This window comes from Danio rerio, chromosome 5 (assembly GCF_049306965.1).
Source record: "Danio rerio strain Tuebingen ecotype United States chromosome 5, GRCz12tu, whole genome shotgun sequence".
Lineage (NCBI taxonomy): Eukaryota > Metazoa > Chordata > Actinopteri > Cypriniformes > Danionidae > Danio > Danio rerio.
Window position 1 is genome coordinate 40,525,476 of NC_133180.1, and position 18,017 is coordinate 40,543,492.

The 18,017-nt window shown below is 35.5% G+C and overlaps 1 protein-coding gene across 5 annotated transcripts in view; it reads left to right on the forward strand.

The window, feature by feature from the left end:
- cfap299 (cilia and flagella associated protein 299) overlaps window positions 1-18,017 on the forward strand; it is a 101,466-nt gene that overhangs the window by 43,234 nt on the left and 40,215 nt on the right.

Consider the following 18,017-nt stretch of genomic DNA (forward strand, 5'->3'; position numbering starts at 1 on the left):
ACTTAAATTTTTTAAGATTATTTTGCGTTTAATTAAATATTTTGCAGCATCACAAAAATTTGTGACTTTTTGTTGCATTTGCATTGAATTCAGGGATTGTGGAATGGCGAAAAAATAGGGGGTCTGACTTTTTGCATGTTTAAGCTCTCTTGGCCACCATAAATAATGTTCTAAATAAGAAGCAAAAACAGCCAGTTGTGTTAATAATTGTGATTGGTCAGTTATTACATTTGTTTATTAGTTAATAATAAACAAGACAAATAAAACAATGAAATTCTGTTTACTGGACTAGTTTTGTTGTTGCAGGTCGAAATTAGTAATGTTTATTTGAAGATTTTTTTTTCCTCACCCAATCAGATTTATTGACAGTTAAAATGATTCTATTACACTGTATTGACAAGACCTGGAAGAATAACAGTTAAGTGAAATCTGTCTGCCTTAGTGCCTTACTCAACTTAATGTTAATTGTATATGATCTGCAGTATGTGTTGCAACAGTTGGATTAGGAGCCTTATCATAATATCCCAAACAGACATCTGATCATGGCCTCGTGTTATGAAATCCCTAATAAATGAGGCTTCTGTCCAAAACAGCCTTGTTTCATTTAATAAATCTGGGATGAAAGATCTTGTTTGGAGATCTCTCCTTATACGCCAGAGAAATAGTTTATTGTAACTACTTCATGGGTCAAATGATGGAGGCATTACAGAACACTAATAAATTTGTGTCAGTGCAACTTAAGACCAAAGAAATAAATGAAAGGGGAATATAAACTCTAGTCATATTTTTTCTGGCCCACCGGGAGACCAAATGTTTTGTTTTTTTCTGCACTCACCGTGTTACAACCAGATACAGAACTAGTGTTTTACCTAACCCTCTTGTACTAACCCCAGTGGAATGAGTGACTTTACAATCAAACGAGGAGCACACGGCAAGCAGAGCCAGCGTCGACTGACAGACTTTTCCACTAATTGTTGACTTTGTAAACAGTGCTATATTAAAGTCCTAAAGAGTTATAACACATAATTGAGGCTGATATAAAGAGTACAACTTGTTCCTTTACTTGAGGGGAAAAAACCATGTTTCTGAAAAATTCTTGCAAAATAAATTGCCATTTTGTAAGTAGTATGTTATGATGACATATCTTGACATTAAGATTGGCATGGCATGTTTGTTGTAAGGCAACCGTGGGTGTCTAGTAGAAAGGCACCATTTATAAATAAAATGATTTATTATTATTAATAATGATTATTATTATTATTAGACCTTAATTAAAATAACCCTGTTTCTGGCATCTTCTGTAACAGTTAAAAACATGCCCTAAACACATAAACACATTAAAAAGTGCCCTTTGCTGGTTTTAACTGCAATTTAAGAAAATCCTTAGTGCTAAACATAATAAACACATCTTGAATTATACATAAGATCCGCTTAACCTATAGGGACATGTGTGTGTGTGCTTGCATATGTGTGTGTGCGTGCGTGCATGTATGTATAAATAGGGTTGTTGTTGTATATATTTTTCAGATCTAAAAAAAATAAAATATATTTTTTCAGATCTAATTAATTCTAAGTAAGACAAAAAAAACTGTGTCAAGGTACAAACATCTTAAGAGCGAAACCTTTAGCAGATATTCTGACTAATTGGCTGTAGTCATTTTTTTCTCTTGTCTTAAGAGTTTTCAGCTCTATGTGTCACTATGACCAGCGATCTAGCCTATGCAGATTGCTGGAGAACTGAACATTTGCTATTTTTATAAACTACAACTCCAATTATGCACCTCTCACACCAGTTTCTGATTCCCCCTAATTACACACATACAGCTGTAAGCTCATGCTGGACTGATTACCAGCAATATAAACATAGCACACACAGCTCTTTGGCGAGTCTTGTTTTTATTGAGTGTCACGTAACGCCCCATTCTCACGGGGTTTCAGCGTCAACGGTTGACAAAGGCCGTGTCTGACGTTGGGGCTGACGCGATCGTCATAGCAGTATTATTATTGTAATTGCAATAATACAGCGATATACAGTTTTGTGTAGCCCTAATATAAACATAAAAAAATTGTAGCACCTGAGATCGGCAACTTCAGGCCTAACAAATTAATGGTAAATGGAAAATATATTTGATGGGTTATCTTAGAAAGAAAATTCAACTATTATTGTATGTTATTTTTTTAATTTTCTTCTTTTTGTTGATTTCACAAATGAGTGCATTACAGAAGCACAGATGATCTTCCTGGATCTTTTTTTGGTAACATATCAAGTGAAGGTATTTTGATCACCAAAGTAAGTTTTGTTTTTTGTTTTTTCACCAAAGTTACACATATGTGGTGTGATTTGTACACAATATTTATTTATTTATTTATGTATTTATTTTTGTAAATTACCTATGTTGTTTCTTCAACCACACTCTCCAATCAATGTTCCAACTTGTTTTATATCTCCTGATGTGGCATTTCACTGGAGGGGAAATGCAAAATTGGGCTTTAACTTAACGATGGGCTCAAATTTGGTCCAAAACAGGGGCAAAACAAACGCTACTGTCATTTAAGTTCTTATCAGCACCATCCAGGCAGGGCGTTTTTGAGCCTTGTGGTTTGTGTTATCTCTTCCATCAGATGACCTCATAAAGCACTCAGCTCTGTATACATTGTACTTTTTCTCCTGGTTGGTGTTGCGAAAGTTGCCCTGCTGCCAAAAGTCACACACAAACAAAAGGTTCACCTGGACAGCTTTGGCATTATTTACTCTGGGTAAGAAGTTACGATTTTTTTTTATCAAATCCAGGTCACACCTGTGCTGGATGCCTGAGGGGCTCCATTGTTGGGTGGTACACATTTGAAACTGAAGGTGCTGTAACCCCTAACCTCACCCCACCCTCCTGCTATTTGTTTTTGCTCTTGCGCCAGTGATACAATGATGTCAGCATTCATGCCCTCTTCAATTTCACAGCCATTGGAGTTGATTTGTCTACCATTCTTTCTCAATAGTTTGAATTTCATGATGGAATCAAGTCATCCGTGTGCATCGTGGGTGGTTCTGAGAACTGTATCTGCAACACTAGTCATATTTTTGCTATTGTGTGAGCATGTTTTAGAGGGAACGTGTGAATAATTTATTAGTGAGTGTTTGTTGGTGGTATTCTTCCTTGTGACATATAGACATCATTTATACTGATTTTAAGGTCATTTTAAACTTGTCCACTTTCTCCATTTCCAGTGGGAGCTGAAAATATGCCTGGTAAAGGCTTATGTTGTTCAAAAAATGCAAATATAAACTACAAAGGACCACATACACATTGTCCTATGATAATTATAGGAAAATGTTTTAAGAAAGTGCACCAAAACAAGCTATTCATACTTCACAGAGTTGCACCAAAACACAAATTATGTTCAAAATCATGAATGCTTTGGTGACAGTGGTGTAGAGCATGATACAATATGAGGAAAGCGTCTCGACAAAATCCAAACACAAGTCACAAGAGAAGCATTTGAACTTGTTTTTGTTCAATTTCAGAGGAAATGTTGCAGACTCTAGACAAATCACAATTGTTAAATACATTTTAAAGCTCAAATGTCTTGAATTTCTTGATTTGCTTTAAGGTTTGTGGTCAAACTGACTTACCAGTAGGTTTCTCAGTCATTTCAAGAATTTAAAAACAAATTGATAAGACTTTAGAATAGTTACAGAGACTCGGAAGGGACGTGATGGTTGGGAAACCATCAATAGTCTATTAAGTAATTTTAGTTAATATATTTAATAGCATTAACCAAGTATGAATAATCTTGAAAAGCATTTATTAATCATAGTTAAACATTTACAAATGCGTCATTAATATCCAAATTTGTGCTTGTTAACATTAGTTTATACACGGTGCATTCACATCAACTAACATGAACAAACGTTATTTATTAAATTCATGTTTTTATACTAAATACAAAACATATTTTATATATTTTAAATGTAATTGTAGTTGTTAACATAATTTTACATATATCATTTTTTCATTCATTCTAAAAATATACACAAAGAAAAACATTACAAATCCAATCTTTTATATATATATATATATATATATATATATATATATATATATATATATATATATATATATATATATATATATATATATATATATATATATATATTACCCAACAGTTAGGTTTGTCCATATTTGACCCAAATTTTCCTTAAAAACCTAGCAATTTAAATGTTTAGCAGTTTACACCATGCCATATTTCTTTTAAACAATTTTTTCCTGAATTTCTCCATTTTTTTTCTTGTTATGCATGGGCATTCATGACCTCATTTGACATATTACATAATTTATTTGTACTTCCTTCCATTTATCACACTTAAGGTCAATTTAAAACAAACTAGAAAGGCCAACTATGGACAAAATAAATGAATCCTTAACTCAAAACTGTGATTAGATCTTAAACATGCTTTATCTAAGTCAATTTTCACCTGTTAATGAGTTTCTAATTACGCTTGAGCAGACTTTGCTGGCTTAAGCAAACATTGTTTGCATTTGCCAGGTAAGACAAGAGAATAATCACTCCTTTTAAAGGCTGCCATTTCACAATATAGAAATCCTTTTAATGATTATTATTTTCAAAATGCCGAAATGAAATACATCTTAGCGTTGTGCTCTTTCCCTTTCTTATACAAAGCCGAAGCTTGTCCTTTGTCCACAGACCCGGTATGTTCTATATTGATAAGTGTCATGCATAGAAGATACTGTGGTCAGTCATGCAGTTCAAAGATCACATTAAGAAGCACAGAAATGAGTGAATTTCCCAGCCATATACCATTACAGTGAGTGTGTGTGTCCCGGTCAGTCGGCCCTTTGTCCTTGTCATGGCCAGTAAAATAACAATAGCATGTTGGTTTCAAAGCACTTGACCAAAGGTGGAGGTCCCTTAGAAAACAGTCATGCAGAGCTATCATGTGACCTCCTCTTGAAAGCCCCACAAAGACTTTCAAAGGGTTGAGGGTTGGGGTATCTGACCCCCCTAAGTTTGGACTCTTTCATAGAACAGACAAAGACGTCCCTTTGTAAAATGAATTTAGATATGCTTGGTATTCTGTTAAGGGTCCTCCAATTCTGTATGTTGACACAAAATATTGAGTAAATGAGAGCAAACAATAGGTAATGAGATTAATATATGTGTTAAATCCACAGAGAACAGACAGGGGAAAGATATATGTCTGTACATTAGCCATAATTCAAAACGGGATGATGTTTTTTCTGCTAACATGACTGGAAGAAGCCCTCGTTAATGGTTTCCTGTAGCCTGACTCTCTAATGAACAGCTGCAAAGGCTTCTGACCATCTTCTCAAATATGTGCTGGAAGATTTTTCGAGGAGATGAAACGGGATACACTTAATCTAATTTCTCGAGTCTCCGGGTTTTGTTCATCTGCCTGGTGCATTCCCCAAAAAACATGTAGACTAACACATGTGTAATATTTGTCATCTGGATTCATTTTTTTCTTGAAGACATACATCGCTGATAAATCCCTTGTGTCGTAACATCTGATTATGTTGGAGGTAAATTTCTGTAAATATGTTTATTCAATTCAGTTCATCTTTATTTCTACAGCACCTTTACAATGTAGATTGTGTCAAAGCAGCTTAGAAGTTCTGGTAAATTGAAACTGTTTCAGTTCAGTTTTCAGAGTTGAAGTTCAGTTTAGTTCAGTTCAGTGTGGTTTAAATTTCACGGCTGAAAGTTCAAACACTGAAGAGCAAAGAAGTCCCTAATCAAGCAAGCAGAGGCGAGGAACAAACTTAACCAATTGACGAAAATCTTTTTAGTCTTCAAAAAGTAATTCATCATTTATTACATCATTAGCATTGTATTCAAATTACTTTTTTAATTACCATGTGTGAAAGTAACTATATTACTCAGGTAATTTAATTGCTATTATTTTACTAATAAAATACTATTTAAAATCCCCATAAATCCAAATGCATACACAATAGAAATTAAACTTAATTCTTTAAATTTGAGCCAAGCAGGACCTTTAAGCTTTATTCAAATAACAACACTTATATACTGTTTATATACTAGGGCTCAGCGATTTGGCCTAAAATCAAAACCTTGATTAATTGAACATTTTAACTCAATTATGGTTAATGAACAATTATTGTATTTATTTATTTTATGTTTTTGCCCTCATAGTTCACTGACAAGTTTTGTACAGTAAATATATTCACATAATACAAGTGAAAGATTTGTGAATGAAGGGTGCATTACTTGATTTAAAAATAATTGAAGGAAACACACACTATCTACCATCTATGATGATTTATTGAACATCAACGCTCAACAACTAAAATTAACACACGCATTGACTAAAATGCGGCTCTCTGTGCCGCCCGACATCATCACCGCTACCAAACCAACCAATCACATAGCGTAATTGTGGCGTGTAAGTACATTTTTTTAAGAGGTGCATGGGTGTGCGAAGACTGCGCCGGACTGTACACGTGCCCTTGGCAGAAGTATAGTATCATAATAATATAGTAAGTATAAATCATAATATAATAAGCATAATTCAGCCTCAACAGAGCGTTGTCATGTGACTCCACACGCGGTAGGAAAGTAACTGTAAATATTCTATATTAGATCGATTAAAGGTTCTAAATGTCGATTTCGATTACTTTTTGTTTAATAGCCCAGCCCTACGATATACTATTGTTAATTTCTGACTTAATTCATTCTTAAGCATGTTCAATTGACTTGATAAATGTGTCCTCCTTTAGGCGAAAAACAGAATTATTCTGCAAAATATAATTGTATTTTGTAACTCTCCTTTTCTGAATTGATTAATACAGAACCACTAAATTTTATTTACAGTATTTAGGCAAGTACATAAGTAATTTAAATAAAGGTAAAATGAAATAAAGATAAAATATTGATAAAAATGAAAAGTAATCCCTTATTTTACTTTTTTGAAAAGTAATCTATAGTAACTAGTTACTTTGTAACTCCTGCAATCACACCCAACACTGGTATGGTCATAGCTAATTTGACTATTTTTAGACTGTTTTTTGCATAAATAATGGCAATTTTCTAGGTGATAAACAGAATTATTCAGCAAAATATATTTGTATTTTGTTAATCTGCATCTCTGAATTGATTAACAAATTTATTTTTTTTTTTTAACAATTTATTTTGAGTATTTAAACAAGTACATTACAAGTAACTTGAATAAAACAAATGAAAAAAGTAATCCCTTATTTTATTTTAGTTTTGTGGTAAAGTAATCTACATTAACTAGCGACTTTGTAACTACTGTAATGGCACCCAACACTGGTCTTGCCTTTAAATGAAATTAAATAGTTTTCTGCATAAATAATAGCACATTTTTGAAAGCTTACTCTGCCATTATTTCTGTTATTGCAATCCTGAATTATGTTATTGCGATAATTTAAAATGCTTCCAAAATAAGAATGGAGCATTGAATTTAATAGTATTGAGACATCTTGCTTTCTGTTCCACATACAGTGTTGGAATGATAAGAAGGTGTGTAAATTAAGATTTCTGGGCGAACTGTCATTTAAACCAGTAAAGCAGAACCAGAGAATTTATGTTAGGTTCTCTGGTTCTGCTTTACTGGTTTAAATGAATTGCAGCGGCCCACAGTTTTACAGCGATATCTAACATATAACTGCTTGATCTGAACCTTGCACCGTAAATCAGAAAACTCCTTATGTGTTTAGAAGCATTATGGGAGACTCTTGCCATAATCAAAAGGTTTTTCCATCATTTCCAACGCATTCCTTTTCACGTTCTCTCCTTGCACCTGTTTATCAGCCGGCCGAAGGAATCCTGTCTCGTTCACTTTCCGACATCGTGATGTTGTTATTCCTGATACTCTCATCCACAGACATCATTTTTCAGCATGACACATGACATGTGCTCTCTTACTTGTAAGAAACCATTTAACCTCTTTGCGCTGAAGGGTTCTTGGCTCTTCTTTCTGAGGAATGTACACCTGCTCTATCAATGCTTTTTTCCTTTCCGGAGCTTTATAACCTATGCTGTAGAGTGCTCACGTCAAGAATGAGCTCAACATAAACTGGACATTGTTTCAGCAGCTGAAGACGTCTGAGCAATAAACACATAATAGATGATGTGCGGAATTACTTGGGTGAGAATACTTGGCCTGTAGCAGTCAATTATTTCAATCTTGAGTTCTTTAAGAGCTCGTGCACAACACAGTGACTGTGGACGTGTGGTCAGGGTTTTGCGTGGACTTCTGTTGTTGGTAATGGCTGCCCATCCAACTGGGAAATGCAATTATACTCGAGCAGGCTCAAGAGCTCACAAAGCACATTCTTTGGAATCCTCTTTGTTTTATCAATACATAGTGGCCGGCTTGGATGTGTATTATTCCACCTGAGCAAATACTGCGCAGCATTTCACCCACAAAGCCCTTGAGTTCTTTCTCTCTCTCTCTCTCCTTTTCTAGCCATATGCTAATGTGATTAAATCGCAGCCATTTTTAACAAGCTCAAACAATGTCATCTTTGCAGAGTTTTTTGTTTCTTTTAGGAGGTATTAGGAACAGTGTGGGACAAACTTCTAATGAATTATTGACATAGTGCATGTGCTCTGTAGCAGTGAATTTGGTTTATTGTAGTGCTGGTAGTTGACATGCCAAATTCTTTCCATATTTTCAGTTTGTTGTAGAATATAACAGCAGGTGCATAGATGGACTGCCACCTTGGCTTGCAAAAAAAAAAGAAACTAATTTTACTTGCCAGAAAACTGAACTTTAATCTGATTAATAATTTAGGGAATTTAATCGAATGTTTGCTATGGAACATGGAATTTGGTTACATTAAAATACATTAAGCAGATTTCAGATTGTGCTTATTATTTTAATTTGATAGTTGGCTATTGTAATTTGTACTTATCTAAAATAGTTGTACGAGTACTTTATTTTTATATTGCAGGTCAAGCTGTGTAAAATTAATGTTTTATCTGAACCATTAGTGTCAACTCAGGCTCATTTTAGATATGTACTCCTGTATGCATTTCTGGAGATCGCAAAATACGTCCCAGGAGGTAAAATTTTTTTTTTTTGCAGTTTTTGTTTTCGCGAATCCACCAGAGGTCGATGTATACGCTTTTTCAGATATCAAATTTCTCTCGCGAGTTTGCTGTTGACAAACTGACTGACCGACCAACCGATCCCTCCAACAACCCCCTACCCTAAACCCAACCGATAGTGTTTTTTAAGCACTGACTGACCCCCCCCACCACTTTCCCTAAACTTAACCGACAGTGTTTTTAAAAGCAGTCCAGAAAAAGAGAAGCCCTTGCAGCTGCCTGATGTTTACCATTTTCAGGTTTTACCGCATTCTCACCCTGTTATTTAGTTGTTTATATATTTTTGGACTTTTGTTTTTGTTTTACCTGCTTTCTGGAACGGTTCTTCACTGGACTCAAACCCCATTGTCACGGTCAACTCCTCTTTGCATTTAAAGTCCGCCAACATATGTGGCGAGCTAGCGGGCAAACTGATAATCGGGGAAAAGCCATCCACATGGCGGTTTCATTAAAGGGATACCAATCAAAATGAATTGTTTCTTCGGTGCACCGCTATGCAGACGCGGACCATTCAGTATCGTTTCAGGAATGGATCATAACCGGTTATTATCTACTGATGTCATTTATCACATATGCGCTATATTGTAGTAGCTTACTATGTCGAGAAAGGTAATTAAAAAAGTCCAACTAACTTACTTAAAAACGCAGAAACACTGCATGTGTGTTTGCTGGACTGTCTTTCACTGGCACTGAAGTTACAGCAGAAGGCCTGTTTCACTGTTATAGAGAAAATGATAGTAAACTGCATTTCTCTCTCACTGTCGATCTTTGATCTGTTGGCGTGAGGAAAGTTTTCTCTTCTATGTATATCTTGGATCAGCTGTGATCGCCGGTGCAGTTTATCAGTGTCACTCATCGGTGAGCAGAGGCAGAGCGTTCGTGTCAATCGTAGCCCTTACTCGCTCATCAATGATCAGAAAATGAGCGGGATATTTACATTTGTTTATTTGCTATGAATGCTCTTGTTGTTCTGTGTATATCCTTGAGTTGTTAAATGTACAGTTCTTATTTCTGCCTGTTTGTATTAAAGGACAAAATTGTATTACAAATACTATAGAAATATAAACATATGTATACATTTTAACACAAAAATTGCTGTGCTGTAAAGTAAAATCTGATATTGTGTATGGAAAGCATCGTCAATGCACCGTGATACCGAATTGAACGGAATGGATGGCATGATAATCGTAACTTACCCTCACACCTCTAGATACCAATTAAAATGTACATTTTCACTTTCATTTTTGTGATCAATCACTCATGTCATTCCATTGGCTTTTGCTATTTTTTCTTGGGGGGGGGGGGGGGGGGGGGGGCAATGTTAAAAGGTAAAAATGTCAACTTGTGTTGTAGAATTTTCATTTCAAGGGTTCCAAGAAAGTTTTTTTTCCCCATATTCACCAACAGCAAAAGGGAAAAAACATCTAAATATCTCACAAGGCAACATTGACAAGTTTGTAGAGTTAAGGCCCGTGCACACCGGTTTGCTGTTTGCTCATGTTTTCTGTCGACGTTTAACACCTTGTGACTAAATAAAGGGCACCAACGCGCAAAATGCCAGGCGCAAACGCATCATTTTTTAAGGAACGCCTCATGCTCGTATTTTGCCACCAATCAGATTGCCAATTTTTTCATGTGCACGGAGCTGCTGAAGTTACACTAAACAGCATTGGAAGCGCTCAAGTGCAAAACTGTCAATGTGAGCGCTCATTAAAGAAGATGCCCAGTGGCGATATGAACGTGGAGCTGCTTATTGCACTGGTGAACAATACTCATTTCTTCATAGCTAGAGCTGGAGCTGCTACTTGATCCATCCATGCTTGTTTGAATCGCCAGTAAGTTTAACAACAAGCGTGTCAACTTTCTGTCTTCTTTTGTGTTACAAGCAGGTGTCAGAAACTTAAAATTGTGTAGCGCCATCTAATGTCATGGAGTGGTTTTGCATACTCTTTTGCTCGACGCCAGTAAAAATTGATTGGGTTTGAATTCGGAAAAAAAAAACTCTCAAAAAATGCTTACGATAAACCCAAAGCGTCCCGGTGTGTACTAGCCTTTATACTTTAAGTGCACATCCAATTTTTTAAATTAAAAATATGAAATGCTCTACTAGATTTACACTAAAAACTACTGTTTAAACACATCATCACAGTTTGTGAAAAGGGTCCATAATATTTATGAGAATCATCAGCCAACCAAAAAAGCCTATGGTGTTGTGTAAGTCTCTCTTTGCTCCTATATCCCCCAGAGTGAAAATGTCATCATTGCCCTCTTGAATTTCACCTATCAACTTCCTACTTCCAGCCGCCATCTGGCAATGTTGATATCACCATGCATTCCATGTCTTTTCTCCCTGACAAACCCAAATCTGTTCATCTTCTTCAGACAGCGGAAGACCTGTAATCTTTTGCAGGAGACTGACAGGCGTGCTAAAATAAACATGTTCCCACTGCCGTCACTCCGTGGTGCTCATTCAACAGGGATGAGCTGTGAGCATTGGATACTGCATTCCCATTCTTCTGCACATTAAACATACAAGACAGTTCACCAGATAGAACATTTAAGATGATAGTGCTGCATACAGCTCTTTAAAAGTTAAAAACACATACAGGCAAAATAACGGCTCCAGATGATACATTGAGGTCTTATGAAGTGAAGCATTATAACATTCAATTCACAAGCTTGGCAAACTATCCTGAGAGTGTTCTCGACAGTCTGAAGTGCGAGCTTCCTGTTGCATAATGACAATGTATACGCAGGTGCAAACTCACACATGAGCTGACGCTGTTTACAACAGAATGAGAGGATGTTTGTGTTGTATTGTTAATTAAAATGGAACTTGTGCTTATCCTGAGTGCTGCAACCTAAATAAAATGTTGTAAACATCAGTTTCAGCTCCATGTGTGAGTTTGTGTCCATGTATACTGAAAAATATAACATGATGTTAAAACGAATCTGTCAAAATTTGGATAATTCCCTGGATGCAAATTACTAGTACATTTTCTCTGTGTATATTGGTAAATTAAAAGTTTTGTAAAATAAATACATGAAAGTAAATAAATACTAATTATTTTGAAATGTACTGTTGTACATTAAACCAATCATTTACATTACATTGCATTACATTTAAGGATTTAACAGATGCTCTTATCCAAAAAGTGACTTAAGCCCGTGAACTCACACCCAGAGCAGTGAGCTGCCAGGGGAGCAGTTGGATCACATATTTGGATCACAAGTTCAACTCTCTAACCACAATGAATTTATTAAGCAATCATCTGTTAATCAAGTAATTTTTTAATCAAGGTTAATTATTGGAATATTTACTGATCATTTTCTGCTTTGGTATTGGTAAACGTGTATAATAAGGAGGGTTTATCAGGAGCCATGGCTGACAATTTTGCTTTGCCAGTATATGTTTTTTTTTTTTTTTTTACTAAAACTGTACTGTGGAAATTTTCTTTAGTGTTCTATTGAAGAATCTTAGAAGTATGTAGGATGAGTAAATAATAGTAAAAGTTCTTTTTTGGGGTGAACTATTAAAAAGGTTTTACTTAATTAGCACTGATAAAAATCCGGTGTATAGCTAATGTAACATCCACAGTGTTCAACAGAATGACAGGCTTATCGACAACATTCATTCATTAATTTTCTTTTTGGCTCAGTCCCTTTATTAATCTGGGGCCACAGCAGAATGAACCGCCAACTTATCCAGCATATGTTTTATGCAGCGGATGCCCTTCCAGCTGCAACCCATCACTGAGAAACATTCATACACACCCATTAACTACAGACAATTTAGCCTACCCAATTCACCTGTACAGCATGTCTTTGAACTGTGGGGAAAACCGGAGCACCCGGAGGAAACCCACGCGAACGCGGGGAGAACATGCAAACTCCACACAGAACCATCAACTTATTCAGGGGTTGTTATCTTTGAATAACATACCCTGCAATATCGCTACTGACCAATCAGAAGGAAGTATTCCAGACAAACATACAATAAGTGGAGGATAAATCAAGGTGGTTGTTATGGCAGAATAAAGACAGAAACAAAAAGAGATTAATGTAGTATACACTAACATGGTGTTAAACAGTTAAAAAATGTGGTATGACAGACAAGCAAATACATTAAACAAAAATATAAGTTCCAAAAAAGTTTTCAGAAAGTTCCGGTTTCACCCGATACTCATGTGGACAAACAGCGAAACTGGGTAGAAAAAAGTGGTTTTGAAAAACCCGAGTTCATGTGGGCAGGACCTACAATGTGCAGTTTCATCAAAGCTTTGAGAGAGCATGCAATTGGCATGTTGACTGCAGCAATATCTACCAGAGCTGTTGCTTGTGAACTGAATGTTCATTTCTCTACCATAGGTGGGCCCACACAGAAACTGTGTGTGCAGAAATCCACAGATTTATGCAGATTTTTAGCCCATTGAGTATATTTATTTACTTATGTAAATGTTTGTAAATTTATAGTCATTACGTTCATAAGACATATTTACAATTACTTTACAAATATTACTTTGTAAAGTAATATTTTCTGTTTTTCAGTAAATATTATTTAAGATACTTGCATTGTATATAATAAATTTAAGTTAAAAGGTATTATTTTTTATTTCATATATTAAGTTTTTAGTTATAATACTCCAAAAGTCATTCCACATAAATCCGCAGATTTTTACAAAATCCTTAGCAGAAATAGCAAAAAATGTCCACAGATTCTGTCAGGCCCTAACCATAAGTCATCTCTAAAGGCATTTCAGATAATTTAGCAGTACATCCAATGGCCTCACAACCGCAGACCTCGTGCAACCACACTAGCCCAGGACCTCCACATCCAGAATCCTTATCTTCAAGATAGTCTGAGACTAAGATTTTCAGGGTACATTCCAAATTGAAGACTGCACTTATGGCAGTTGAGTGAGTGAGCGGTTTGCTACTGTAATGTCATAGTTGTGAACATGGCCCCATGTTGCAAGGATCTGTACACAATTCCTGGAAGCTGAAAACATCCCAGTTCTTACATGGCAAGCATCACTTGACATGTCACCCATTGAACATATTAGATTGGCATATACAACAGCATGTTCCAGTTCCTGCCAATATCCAGAAACCTCTCTGGAGTAATTTACTGTTACTGTAAACTTTTATTGTCCTTTTTTGGGGCAATTTTTTCTGCAGTGTACTGGATTTACAACACATATATCATACCACACACTTAAGACAAACATTAAACAACATTAATAGTACTAAAAAAACAGCAACTAGCTCTTCCCGTTAAAATTCAGCAAATCAATCGCACAAGGAACAACTGAAAATTTAAATCTGTTTAAAAGTTACCCTATATCGAGATCCTGAGGGAAGTATTTGAAATAAATCAAAAAGAGAATAAGATGTATCAGATGTAATCTAATGGACTTCTTTAACACCTGGCTATCTTACAAATAGGACAACCCCGGCACTTTTACCCCTTATACTTTGCTGCAGGTATTTACAATCTTAGACAGCAAGCTCTTCTGTCTTACTTTTAAAGCAAACCAACAAATTAATAAAAAGGTTCAAATGGATTCTATAAAGGCCTTATAAAAGGTCACCATCAGTGTCCTGATGGTGGCATTTTATAAGGCCTATATAGAATAGAATTCAACCAAAGTGGACTAACAATCCACAGGCCACAATCAACAACATGATAGACTCTATGTGAAGGAGATGCGTTGCGGCAAATGTTGGTCAAACCAGACACTGACCAGACACAGATTTAAACCAATGTTGGAAAGCATTTGAAAGAAATATGCCCTTTGTGTACATAGAAAATGTCTGATTTAGCTTCTGGAAGCAAAAACAAAAGTGTTTCTTTATATTTTTGTTGAGTGTAAATATGGATGTGAACGTATGAACTGATTCAAATTCCCGGCTGTGCCTGTGTTATTCGTTTCAGCAGCTGTTATCTGGGAATAACATACCATGGAATGCCGTGATTGACCTATCAGTATAAAGTATTCCAGAGAGCCATGTAAAAATGCTCAGTATTTAATCCAGTAGTGTTGAATTTAGTTTAACCGCTAAGATTTTTGACATCAGAAAAAAAAGCACAAAGAAAACACTAAAGGCTCCTTCCCATAATGAATAAAAAAACTGCTTTTGGGTCTCATGGGCAATCTGGAGGGAGCTTCTTACTAAATTCTCCTGCCAGTGCAAACAGTGTAATGTTTGTACACCTATTTCCACTGGGAGTATGAAAAAAGCCCTGCAGGACTTTAATCAGAATCCTAAAACAGCCGGCCTTTGATAAGAGTCCTTGCTGAGCATTTATCTGACTTCTCTAAAGGGTGTAATGGCTTATGTCATCCACTTTGATCCTGCCCTGAAAACATGATATTGCAGGCCTGCTGCAGATAACAGTGAGCAGCTTGTGCTGTGTGGCAAAGCGTAAATTCAAGTGTGAGTCTTGCTGTATTTTTGTCTTTTTCCAGCGCATATGAATGCAGCATGCCATTCATTTTCCAACATCTTGTCATAATCGATGTGACCCCCTGGTTAAAGCGGTGCAGGGATACGTTCGAGTCCTGCAAAGTGGTGGGGCAATAATATTTATCTTGGAGAAGCTTCTAGCAATGAGGCCAACAACAGCAAAAGGTCTCTTGACAGGTGTCATGGATGAGAGTTCTTAGAATAACACAGTTGCAAAGTTTTGCACCAGCGTAGGAAGAGGGAACTTGAGAGTTTACCATGCAAAGCAGCTCAAATCCTGCTTACTTAGACATAAATTACAACTCAAGTGTGATGAGGGGATAATTTAACATGAGTGAAATGTGTCTCAAGTATTTCACATGGCAGAACTTTCAACTTATTATTTAACTAAATTAGACATTACAAATTATAGACATGCATGCTTTTGCTTCAGATGTTTTTGGTATTAAAAGTATGATATGGTGGTATGATATAGGTTAAGGGGTTGGATACAGGGATAGTATAAATTGTAATTTGGTCAGTATAAACAAATGCTATTTCTCAATATGCGTTCTTTAACGATCTTGCGTCCTCGTGTTCTCGTGTAACGTCATTATCAACAGCCAAAGTTCACTTCAAAAACTCAAGATCGCAAGAATGGAGGATGTGCGAACATTTCCGAATGTGTTCTTGGTATCAAGGATGCACCGATGCAGAGTTGAGTACCGAAATGGCTATAGGAGTCCCAGAAGTCATTGCGACTGAATAAAGGAGGTGGGAAGCACAGCATTTCATAAAGATTTATTATTAACGTTTAGGGATAAAATATATTTATCTCAGGAGTTTCCCTAAATGAGACGGTGAAAATAAACATTCATTCATTTTCCTTTCGTCTGAGTCGCTTTATTAATCTGTGGTCACCACAGCGGATTGAATCGCCTGAAAGTAAACACTTTACATGAAAATCTTAATTAAGGGTGTTTATTTGCTAAAATTAGTATTAAAATCTGTTTTATTTGTATTGTGCAAAGTACATTTGTAAGGTTTTGTGCATGTTGTACATACTGAAAAGGGAAAAAACAATAAATTATTGAATGAATGCTGTAATGTTTAAATTATTTTACGTTAAAAATGTGTGAAGGTCATGTGACCTTCAGGAAGAATGCAGCATTTCATTTCTCACAGGAAGCGTTCTGTGTTCTCACGGTTTCGCGAGTTCGTTCTTCCGAGGTGACCTGGCAAAAACGAAAACGAAAGTCCGTTCCATAAATTCTTGGAAATGAGGAACAGCTAAAGTCCCTTTAGGGCAAGTCATTTCACTCTGTGGGCATCTTTGAAACGCCTATCGGGCAGTATGCTCGAGCATTTAGTTTAAATTGGAAAACTTCAAATTCCGCCAAGCTTAGGATTAAGTTACATATGAGAACTCACCAATAACATGAAACAACATCTGTCTCTTTAGATTAATTTCTAAACATTGGAATCACAATAAATTTGCAGAAACTCACGTCTGGTCGAAACCCCTGCCTCCAGAGAATCGTCAATCTATAGCAATCGGCTTCATTCACCATATTGACCGTTAAACTTTTTCCCATTCAAAACTATACGAGTGACACATCTTTTGTATTCTATAGTCTTTTGTATAAAACAACAGGAATCTATTTTAAGTCCCTACAATTCATAGAAACCTAAAATTGTGTGTGTACAGTTGAAGTTAGAATTATTAGCCTCCCTGTTTATTTTTTCCCCCCAATTTCTGTTTAACGGAGAGAAGATTTTTCAACACATTTCTAAACATAATGGTTTTAATAACTCATTTCTAATAACTGACTTAATTTATCTTTGCCATGATGACAGTAAATAATTCTGACTTCAACTGTATATGTGTATTTAAACTAAATAGATTGTTGTTTTAAATGGTTTAAAAACTGCTTGCAGACAAGTGGGTAAAACCTATGGTTTAAGGACAGTGGCAAAGTAAAAGTATTTCAAATACATTTTTGGAGGGTGATCCTAAACTGTGATCCTTAAACAGTGGCATTATTTATCAAATGATTCTTGTTATAAATATTCCTGGCAAGATTGTTTTGGACAGTGTATAAACTGTTACGCAATGAATTACATTTTTGTTCTCAAATCATTTTGGTAAAAATGTGCATTATTTTTTATGTAGAAATTTTTTTTAAATATAATGTATAAAATATAATGTAATGTATAAATATAAATAAAATAAATATTACACATTCTAAGGTACTGAAAAAAGTTGTATTATACTTTTACTTATTTTTTATTTTTTTTTTATGGATGCTTGAAACCCCCTTTTTATGTAAGAATCGTGTATTATGTTATGTTATGTTATTTTGTGTTGTATTATATTATATACGAAAAAACATCAATTTGCATTTCTCTTAGAAAGGACAGAACTTTTAGCTGTGACT